The sequence below is a fragment of the Danio aesculapii genome, chromosome 16 (assembly GCF_903798145.1).
Source record: "Danio aesculapii chromosome 16, fDanAes4.1, whole genome shotgun sequence".
Lineage (NCBI taxonomy): Eukaryota > Metazoa > Chordata > Actinopteri > Cypriniformes > Danionidae > Danio > Danio aesculapii.
Window position 1 is genome coordinate 19,508,517 of NC_079450.1, and position 12,112 is coordinate 19,520,628.

Consider the following 12,112-nt stretch of genomic DNA (forward strand, 5'->3'; position numbering starts at 1 on the left):
TGGCCATTATAACAGTATAACGTACATTAAATTTAAACGATAAAGGTAAGCAATCAGTCAATGTGCAGAATCAGTGTATGTGGTTACATAAATTAATATATTAGCTTTGCACTCAGCCAAAACAGTTAACTGAGAACAAGTGATTCAAAAGACATAAGAATTGTTAGATAGAGACAACAAGATGAATTCAATATCACGTTTAACAACTATAGTGAGATGAGATCACCCAGCAGATGAACTGTCTGACATGCACTATACTCTGACCTGGGGTTATTGCTCACCCGCTGAACTAGTGGCTGGCAGCTCTGGGCAGAGAGTGTGTGGTCACGTGATTTGCGTTTTTAGCCATGTACTAGAATGAACAGAGAACTTTTCAGAACCGCTAAATGAAACGCCGGTGTATTTCCCGCGATTTCTCTGCGCCTCCCGTGCGTTTCTTCTCTCTGACTCTCGACTATTTTGACAAATACACACAGACGACGCACGCTCACACGGAGTCCAAAATAGGAGTTTGTGATTGGGCCAGCCCAATGTCAATACCGAAAAGAGCCAATGGGCTGCAGCGTGTCACAGGGACCGGCCCGGTCTGTCTGTCCGGGAAAAAAAGCATCTACTTTCAGAGAGTCACAGATCACAGCAGCGTCAATCAATAAGGCAGAAAAAAACGCCAGATGGCCTGCGTGTGAGGATTATAGTGTGGTGGCAGCGGCGGCGCGCACTGCGCACACAGGGCTTCTACATGTGGGGATTGTTTACATCAGAGTGCGCATCAGTTCTGCGCAGCATATACGCAGTGTTTCTTCAAGCGGTTGATGGAAAATAAGCTAAGGCGCGTTCTAAGAATATAAATTCGGATCTATTATTTTTCACGGTATTTTGAAGTGCCCGCGATAACAATATCGTGCATATTCATTACCGTGATTTATCGCATTACCGAATACCGGCACAAGCCTAATCATAATGCTATTAAAAGTTACAGTTATAACAACACTCGAGCACAATACGGCTCAGCTGATTCAGTAGTTTCCTAGTGACATAAAAAAAGAGCACCGCTCTCCTTTTTTTCTTGTCATCAATAAAGGCAGTGCGGTGCGCCTTACATTTTTGGAATGGAAAAGCACGTGCAGTAACACGTGCAACCATACATGCCTACAGATGTATTTGATCAAAGACGCAAAATGAAGAAGGATATTTCTGGTCACAGTTTGACACAGACAAGTTGACAAACCAGCGCTGATTCTGATCGCCTCTGTGCTGCCTGGAGCCGCGTCATAAACTCAATAAATAGGCTATTGATGATTTAGTGTTCAACCAACAAAACAACCTTTTTTTCATTTGGAAAATTACAGTTATTAATAGTTCTTATATAATATACATTTTTAAATAGGCTACATAGCCTAATCTACCAATCAAACAAATCCATAGTTTTTCTTGATTTTTGCATAATGAACTTCGCACCAAACTGAGGCTTTCATTTTACAGCTTAAAAACATGTATGCAAATTAATGCAATATCATACGTAAACAACAAAATTGTTATATGCTATGTTGTAGCCTATACTTTACAAAAAGGCAACATATGAGCTATTGAACATTGAACATTGAGCTCATTGTCATTGTCTTTCATTACACCCAGCGTTCGCACACATGAACCACGAGTGAGACAGAGGAAATAAGCCATAATCATAATTAAGATAATTCTTAATTAAACTAATGAATTCTTTTAAAATTGATGACAGAGGTTTTGTAATATAAAACTAACAGCGGAGCATTAATAAATGCATATTTTCAGTAGAGCGATCGATTTGAGGTAGCCTGATATTTTATTTGATGAAAGAAAAAAATATGATTGGGAAAACAGCTTATGCCGGTTCTTAAAAAATTATTCAGTTAGTGTTTTCGATTTGTAATCTAAATTTGTCATTTAAGTAAAAAAAAAGGTCTAGAGCAGGATTTAGTTTATTCTATTTATTTAGTTTATTCTGTTTTTCTATGATGCTGAAAACACTGCAGGTGCGTGAAGATGCTCTGTTATGTTCTGTATGCTGTTCGCATGTTAAAATAAATCAGTATTTTAAAATGCAATATTCAGTGGGTCACACAAAATAGGCACGTCAATTTTTTTACAATGAAATAATATTTTAATATTAATCTGCTAATGGTTAAAATTCGGTTAACGAGCAGCGGTTGTCAGTTGGCAAAATTAACTGAAATGAGCAGTTTCTATAGCTCTGGTGCTAAACTCAAATAATATTTCTTCTTTAGTAAAAAATAACAGACCTAAAGGTATACATGACAGACGGCACAATCTAACTAAACACATGCTTGCTGTAAACTAGGCTACATTATTTAATATTAATATTTTTCTTTGAAATCTGCTATAGGCTACTATTGATAAAGTTGGTAAAATAATCAGCCTTTTATTAAATTTATACATTTTATGAAATTAAAGCCTGATATTTTCCTGCAGGTTTGATGCAGACTAAACTAAACCGTCTTATGCCAGTTTTACTTATTAATCCCTCTCCAAATCTCATTGTGAGTGGGACGGAGAAAGTTCAAAACAAGGTCCACTTAAATGCTTCAGCGTTAAACACAAACTGGTCTGTTAAATAAAATATTAATATATACAATACAGTGAAATATTCAGTTTCAGAGTAGCCTTTATTAGGCTAAATCATTTTCTGTTAATAACAATCCATATTGCACCCGTCAGTTTCACTTTTATTAATTAAATCAACTACTTTGACCACAATGGGCCAGGCTTTACAAACTATTAGCAGTATTTAAAGTATTCACGTTGGAAGAATAAACTCAGTCTGAAGGATGGGAGAACAAACTCATCGTGAGAATAATCTTACGGAGCAGGCACGTCGCCTCTGCGCATGAAGCCGGCACGTGAATGAAAGCGCTTGATGCATCGGAGACAAAGCGCGCAGCCCTCCGGTATCTGCAGACATTTGCAAAACAGCAGCTCAAATGCAAGAAATAAGTGCGTTGAGGATCTGTCCAATGTATTATTGAGGCTTTTTTAATTAAACATTTCAGGTAGGCCTACTTTGTGTGTGAAGAGCAGGTAATAACCCCACTCCAGTATTGCGAATACGATCTGATCTAACAGACACAGTGCAACATGATGTAGAAACAGCAATGAAACTCCTGCTGCAGGTCAAAATGAACCCATTTAATGCAAAACTAAATGCATTTCTCCACTAATTATTTAAACTAACAGGAACAAATAGTCTTGGAGAACGTTTTTCCTGTTGTCATAAATGCGACAAGCATTTGAATTGTGAATGAATGGAGAATGATTGACTGGCACAGCGGCAGGAACCGCTGAACTGAACATGAGTTTAACCACGTGAATATTCATCTGTACTTCACATTAAACTGTAGAATGGCTTCAGAACATTTGGGATATAGTAGGCCTACATGACAACGTTGTAGTGCCTTATAATAGGCTACCTTCATGGCTTAGTTGGCTTATAAACACAGACTACAGCACACGCGCAAGATCGGATTTGGATCCGTACCAGCTGTCCAAGACCCGATCCAGTAAAAATATGCAGTATCGATATCCGATCTAAGTATCGGTATCGGTGCATCCCTAATAATTGTACTGACAAGCAGCTGTGGGGATAAAGAAAAGACTTGAATGAATTAATTGTTCATTACAAACATGCACTTTTTTAAAAATGTAAACTTGTAAAACTCATTCTTGATCATATTTAATGTAGACTAATGATCACAGCAAGTTGAACAGATCTTTTAGTCCTAGTTGATGTGCGCACGTCATGTCTTGTTGATATGATTATACACATGACTTCGGAGACTTGCTAATCTGTGGCTGTCAATCAAACTGATGGGCAGGGAAACCACACTTCTATGTCATATTGCGGTGGGTCTTAAATTGGGAGGGATTTGGGCCCTATTTTAACATCAGGAAATTAAAAAACAGAGACTTATTGTCTTTATATCACCCCCATATTACTGTGGACACACTATACCAACACACTGCTATGTCCAAACAGCTTAAAAAAATGATTTTCATCATAGGTGCCCTTTAAACAGAATGCCTGAGCATACTGCTCGAGAGGCGTTTCAAAGATGGCCGCCGAGTGAAATGACTTGCCTTAATGGGACTTTAAAAAAGTACAATTACTGAGAAAAACTGCTCAATTACAGTTATTTGAATATTCATAATTAATTTTTTAAACCACTGGAATCAGGAAATATTTTTTACCACCACCTCGATCTGCCCAATGTTACCTAAATCATCTCTCCACAAAATTTGCTCTTAGCCTCTCACTGGACCTAATCCATTATCTTTCACACACAGAGACAATATCCCAGACTTCCGAGCGTCAGACATGCTTTTCTCCGCAGGATGTGAGTGCAAGACGGAGACCTCGGCATTAACCTTTCAGCTGGCTCCTTACAGAAACGCTTAAGTCCACAATTCATGTAAATCACCGTACCACTGTTGGCAGCTCACAGAATAGACTGGTGCTGATTCCATTTCAGTCCTTTTAATTAATGTCATCTAATTCCTCCCCCCTCACTTCTTAATTGTGTCAGCATTCTTTGAAAGAAATCACAATGTGTAATAGCAGCCAGTGGGAGCATCTGACCTGGCTGCTTATTGAAACTTTAAACCCAATACGGAGACATTGTCCATAGGGTGCAGTTAAAGCGAATGTGTTACGTGCCGCCAGAGGTGACTGGATCATAAAAGGCGCTTTAAAATCCTGGCTATTTTTAAGATGTAACAAAAGCTCCTCAAATCTCTTGCTAAAACTCATTAAGATTAGTTTTATCTTTGTTTTCATCCCTGTGCGCAGATATTGCACAATGATTTCTGATTTCCTGAACACAAGTATTATTTGAGTGGTCAACCAACATTCATTCAAATTCATTAATTTTTCTACGGCTTAGTTCCTTTTATTTATCAGGGGTTGCCACAGCGGAATGAACCGCCAACTATTCCAGCATATGTTTTACGCAGCGGATACCCTTCCAGCTGCAACCCAGTACTAGGAAACACACTGGCATACACACACACACACACACACACACACACACACACACACATATTACAGCCAATTTAGTTCATCCAATTCACCTATAGCGCACGTCTTTGGACTGTGGGGGAAACCGGAGCACCCTGAGGAAACCCAAGTAAACATGGGAAGAACATGCAAACTTCACACAGGAATGCCAACTGCCCCGGCTGGGACTCGAACCAGTGACTTTTTTGCTGTGAGGTGACAGTGTTAACCACTGAGCCACCTGGTGCCACCTGTATAGAACATATACAGTTAGGTCCACAAATATTTGGACATCGACGATATTCTAACATTTTTGGCTCTATACACCAACACAATGGATTTGAAATCAAACAAAGATGTGCTTTAACTTCAGGCTGTCAGCTTTAATTTGAGGGTATTTAGATCCAAATCAGGTGAACGGTGTAGGAATTACAACTGTTTGCATGTGCCTCCCACTTGTTGAGGGACCAAAAGTAATTGGACATAATAGTATAAGAGGCAGAATAATGGGAGGTACAAATGCAAACTGTTGTAATTCCTATACCGTTCACCAGATTTGGATGTACATACCCTCAAATTATAGCTGATAGTCCGCAGTTAAAGCAGATCTTGTTTGCTTTTTGTTTTATTTCAAATCCATTGTGTTGGTGTATAGAGCCAAAATTGTGTCAATGTCCAAATATTTCAGGACCTAACTTTATATGTATTAAATTCATCCAGAGAACTATTTATTGGTTAAATATTTTTTTATATTAAAATATTATTAATTAAATATTTTTACTTTCAATATTGGGTACATTTGTTATTGTTATTCAGGTCTATGGTTCAAAGATTTAGTGTTTCTATGATCTGGTTATATTATGTGTTCATAGTCTCAATAATATTGGCTCATTTTGTGTTGGAGCAACTGGATGATGTGATTTGGACTGGCTTAAGCCAAAAGGTTTTTGAGATGATTAAAGGGATATTTACACAACCTAAATGCAGTTTGGCTGGTCATTTACATAATAACAGTGTTTTGATTAACTAAAAAGGAAACATATTGTAAATGGGTTACAATGTGCAAGTTTCTGAGAACAATACAATTGTCTCTGACTCTTTGTGTAAACTGAAAAAACATGATGTGACATGTCATGCATGTAAATATTACTTAATCTTGACAACCAAAACAATACTGGTGGACTAAAAGACCATGCAGTATGTATGTGTGCTGATTGTATAGTGATATGATGAATATAAGCTGCAAATGCATTGCAGTAAATTGTATTTCCCACCTTGAATTATTCTCCATGAGAACGGTGTTAATAAAGCTGTCTTTTCCCCCTGATTTAAGTTTAAATATAGTGGAATCAATATAAACAATATCCTCCTGTAAGACTTTTTGGCAGATTTATTGGTCCGAGTCCTGGGTATCCATTGTCAGGGGTGAGTGATAATCGGTTCAGGTTTGTTCCGTCATTTTTCAGAGCAAACTACGCATCATTACATTTCATTACTTGGATTTTATTATGTATTATTATCAGGGCCAGATAACTGTGCATGAGTAATAAAATGAATCCAGCTGTACAGCCCACTCCTACACTCCCCTCCTACCTTTGAGACCACGTCTCTATTACAAATTAAAAACTCCTTGTCTGGGCTGGCAGAGAAGTGCACTGTCATAGAGATGATTGCTTGTAAGAACTTGGCACCATATTTGTAAAATGAAATATAATTTCTAAATTCTCCTTATGGCAGCTACTGTAGTGTCAGGGCACATCAGCTTGTGAGGCTAAAATTGTTGTTACAGCTTGAAGGGAGAATATATTAAACCATTGCATAAGTGTGTTTACTTGTTTAAACAAAAGGATATGTTAGCAGGGTATGTTTATTGTTCCAACACATTCTCACTATTAATTCATCACTTTTTAACATTCATGGTACCTATTTTCCAAAGCGATTTCCACATTGCTTTCAATTGCTTGCCTTTCCATCTGATGTAGATGCATTCTATTCTTTGCATATGTAACCCCTCCAGTTTAATTGCCGTACTTGATTGCATCGACAAATGTAATGCTAAACACAACCTCTAACATCTGTTACTAGCACACCTCTTAAGATCAGGGGAATGAGGTTTACTTGCACAGACTAGCTGGCCTCATTTACACTCATCCCCATAAACCTCACTCCCATCTGGGTCACGGCACCAATATGACACTCATATTCTATTATGTGTGCTCTGAGTAGATTCTGAACTGAAACGGCTACGTTTTCAGAATGAGCCTATGTTGGTAACTTCAGTGTAACTTCTCCATATAGTCCTTTTCACACACTAAAATATTTGGAGGAAATGTTTACATGACAATCTTTACTTTAGTTAATTTAGTAAGAACTAAAGTACTTGAGTACTAAAGAACTTGACAGTGCAGTTAAATCAAAACATAATTAGTTTAATAGACCTAAGCATTCATTTAGATGTCTAAGTAAGATGAAAGGCAGTTTAAAAATAAATGCTCTAAGGAGCGGCAGCTGATATTGAAAATACGTTACATCTTAAAGACGTGGCACTGAACAATGGAATTTAGTGCAGTACTTCTTGTCTGGAGTGAGACTCGCTTCATATTGTGTCTCAATCAGGCAATGTAGAACATTAATTTTGAAGAAAACAGATTATAAATGTGGTGAGTATATAATGACCGGAATAACCCGGGCAGACTTATTCAAAATCAGAAGTCCCCATGCTAAAGATCAATTACTCGATCCACATGGGGTGGGATTTGTCTCTGACATTTAGTTCACTTCCAAGTAAAAAAATAATTAAATGACTCACTTTGTGTAATCTTTAGGAAGAGTCCACAGTTACCTCCACCGTCATGTTTTTTTGCTGACTTCACTCGCTTTGCTTCTGTCTCCCACTCTCCTGATCCAGGGACGCAGTTCCATCTTCTTGAGTTCTCTTTTGATCAGGCTCATTATTTATCATTATATTATATTATATCATATCATATCATATCATATCATATCATATCATATCATATCATGTTATGTTATATGTTCTTCCTGCATTCGCGTGGGTTTCCTCCGGGTGCTGCGGTTTCCCCCACAGTCCTAAGACATGCGGTACAGGTGAATTGGGTTGGCTAAATTGTCCGTAGTGTATGAGTGTGAATGAGTGTGTATGGATGTTTCACAGAGATGGGTTGTGGCTGGAAGGGCATCCGCTGCGTAAAACATGCTGGATAAGTTGGCGGTTCATTCCGCTGTGGCGACCCCGGATTAATGAAGGGATTAAGCCAAAAAGAAAATCAATGAATTAATTATATTATATTATTTACTATTATATTATATTACATTATATTATTTATGATTTACTTGTGGTTTAAATCTTTTTCTTTTTCTAATGCCTCAGTTACACTAAACTTCACTCTTTTCCGGCTCACAGAACCAATGCCCCCCTGCATGTTAAAAAAATTACTCCATAGAGACACTCCACCAAGCAGTTCTGACTAAGTGTGAGATGTTGAATGAACAAACGCAATTTGTTTCACAACTTGCGAGTGAGAAAGAAATTGAAAAAAATAGGGATGTAAATGAAAAATACCAATTTTTGTTGTAATGCATGTGTTTTGATAAAATGAATCAATGTATGCTTATCTTGTTTTGGTGTTCATTCTATTATTATTTGATCACATAAGTGTTTACACAGCGACTAACAATCCTATCTAATGTGTTTTTCAGCTACCATTGGAAGTGGTTAAAAAGTGGATAACATTTTAGAGTGGGTTCACGATTGTATTTGTAGAAGAGTCATCCAAATTTTTTATACCTGGTGTAAACAGGGCCAAAATGTGACAGTTTGGTTGTACTGTACAGAGAGTCCTAAAAGAGAAGTGATCTGTTTGAGTTGTGATAATGGACCCTCATTCAGAAAAAATAATGTTCTAGCGATTGATGCCTGCATGTAAATGGCTTACTAACATGTGCATATAAAAGTGCTGATTTATATTTGATTTGCATAGTCCTTCCTAGCCAAATTTGGCACAGAAGTGAGATTTACAGATTTAGCTAGGCGCCAAGGGCTACACATATTGGTAAGAGAAAATTACTGATTAAAAGGGAAAATATTATTCACATTATGATATTCACACACACCCTGCTAGCAGAGTGGAAATTAAACCCTGCATGTTAATTCTAGTTTGCACTTATTTATCACCTGACATAATTCCGCCGCCTCCATTTCTGCCTTATTAGTCTGTTGATACGAATTGGTTTTGTGAAAGCACATTGACTGAAGGCCGTTTTGCTCATTTTGGTTATGGACAGGGCTGTGTGAGTTACTCATAAATGAACAGTCAAGCAGGAGTCCAAGCCACTATTGATTGTAGATGTACAAATTATAGTTTTAGAGGGGTTTGCATTTTGTGGGAAATGTAAAATGCACCTGAGGGAAATAAAAGAGGCTTTCGGAAATGTATAAATGGCAAAGATTTTGCAGGGCTATTGAACTGATCTTAAATCAAACAGTGATGACAAATGTCAACTTGATATTTCCTCCACAAAATTAGAAAGCAGAAAAAGAATATATTGTATAATATGTTTTAATTATAAACACTAATAATACATTCTGTTATTTTTTTATATTTATAAAATACAATGTCTTTTAAATGTAATAAGATGCTAAATGTTTCTTGGATATATATTTTTTGAAATTGCTATCATTTTGAGAGTCACTTTGACCCAGAAGTCCATTTTAAGTCTCATATACTAAAGCAAAAAGCAAAGTTTCACCCAATATTTAAGTGATCTCAGCTGTAGAGTAGAAATGCAATAATAATATAATTAGAAAGCTTTTTGCGTTCAAGCAAAATGTGTTTTTGGGTCAAAATGACACACAATAATGGAGAAAAATTGTGCACTCTTCAAGTTTCACATTACTGTGTTTTCGTACAGCTGCTTGCATGGAAATACAATGACTGAAAAATTAGCAATGAGTTGCTGTGACTATTCATTATATCTGTTCTCATGTGACTCTCCCTGCAGAAATTACTCTAGATCTGTGGTAAGATTCCCAAAGACATTATAAGTGAAAGGGAGAGTCATGGCCAAGTATGGCGAAACGTACTCTGAATTTGTGCTTCGCATTTAACCCATCCAACTGCACACACACACACAGCATTGAACACATAGGCACACCCGGAGCAGTGGGCCGCCATTGCTGTGGTGCTCAGGGAGCAGTTGGGGTTTCGGTATCTTGCTTAAGGGACTCACCTCAGCCGTGTTATTTGAGGGTGGTTAGAGCTCTGGTTATTCACTCCCAGCAAGGGCATCGCTAGACCCCATTTACTAGGGCTCCAGTAAAAACTGCCAGTGCCCAAGTAAATGCTTTAAGTTTACTTTATATGTAAGTGTATTAATTAAGAGAGGTAATCTCAGAAAATAGATGTTATTCTCTATGTATACGCAAATCAATGCTTGCGAAAGCTACAGTTGAAATCAGAATTATTAAACCCCTTTGAATTTTTTATATTTCCCAAATAATGTTTAACAGAGCAAGGAAATTTTCACAGTATGTCTGATAATATTTTTTCTTCTGGAGAAAGTCTTATTTGTTTTATTTAGGCTAGAATAAAAGCAGTTTTAAATTTTTTAAAAGCCATTTTTTAGGGTTAATATTATTAGCCCCTTTAAGCTATATATTTTTGATAGTCTACAGAACAAACCATCGTTATACAATAACTTGCCTAATTACCCTATCCTCCCTTGTTTAGAAATGTGTTGAAAAAAATCTTCTCTTCGTTACACAAAAATTGGGGAAAAAAATAAACAGGGGGGCTAATAATTCAGGGTTTAAAAATTATAACTTCAACTATATGTAGTTTAATCAAAAGCAAACTGACGCATGTACACAGAAAATAACACTGACAAGCCCCAGTAGAGCTTTATGTCTAGCAACACCCCTGACTCCCACCGTGTACAATTCCTGCCAGTGCCAGGACTTGAACCTGTTACCTTTCGATCACAATTTCAACTAGTTAACCATTAGACTGCCCACTCCCCCTTATTTTATTTATATTTTTTTGAAAGATTAAGGTTGCAACTAAGGTTGCACATGTTGTCATTACCAACACAATTCAGTAATCCAAATCAATCAACATTCACAAACAATGTTGAAATTCTGTCTGGTTGTAACTACAGTACAAACTCTTGCATAAGGCATTTTTCACTGCATGGGCAGGGTTCCCTCTACGGTTCACTGTAAGGCTCACTTTTAGGAGCTTCTTTATTGTGTATCATACCTAAAACCTGGTATTTTAGTACTACCACAGATAGGTTTCCTAGTCTGTTACCATAACATATGCACAATACTGATCACTGATTGTTCTTAGAATAGTCACTACCAGCATAATTGGATTTGCAACATCAGACATGAAACCTGCTTTATTGAAATAGTCAGCAGCAGCCACAGCTGTATTGTTGGTCCGCACATCTAAAAAAAAAATTCACCGCTACATGAAAAAGACACATGGAATGGCAGAACCATGCTCAGTAGAAGAGGTCAAAGAGCAGATTCAGTGAGAGCTGAATTGGACAACCTAGAATAAAAACGTTTTTCAGGAAGTCATGGCAGTAGAGGCGGTGCAACTATAGCTATAATCCCACACACTTTAAGCGGTACTAAACTGCTGTGGAAATGGAAACTGAGCAGAGCAAAACTGAAGTGAGCTGAGCCATGCCAAACTGTACCGTACCATAAAGAGCAGTGGAAAAGCAGCTATAATTTCCTCCTACTATGACATGTGGACCACATATGACTAAACAAGAAAGCTAACATGCCACACAAAGCAATCTTTGTCTTTCGTTCTATACATGTACTCCTTCAGAGTCTTTTGGAAATCTATAGCATTGTTTTGAAGAGTGCGTGTGACCATCAGGGAATCTGCACAATAATGCACAATAACAGAATAAAATGGAGAAGCAGTCTTTTAATGCAATGGTTGCTATACAGCAGTAACCTGCCATTGATTTTTTATTTTTTATTCGCTATCTGCTGTTGTTTTAAATCTGAGACGTGCAATTGAATGCTTG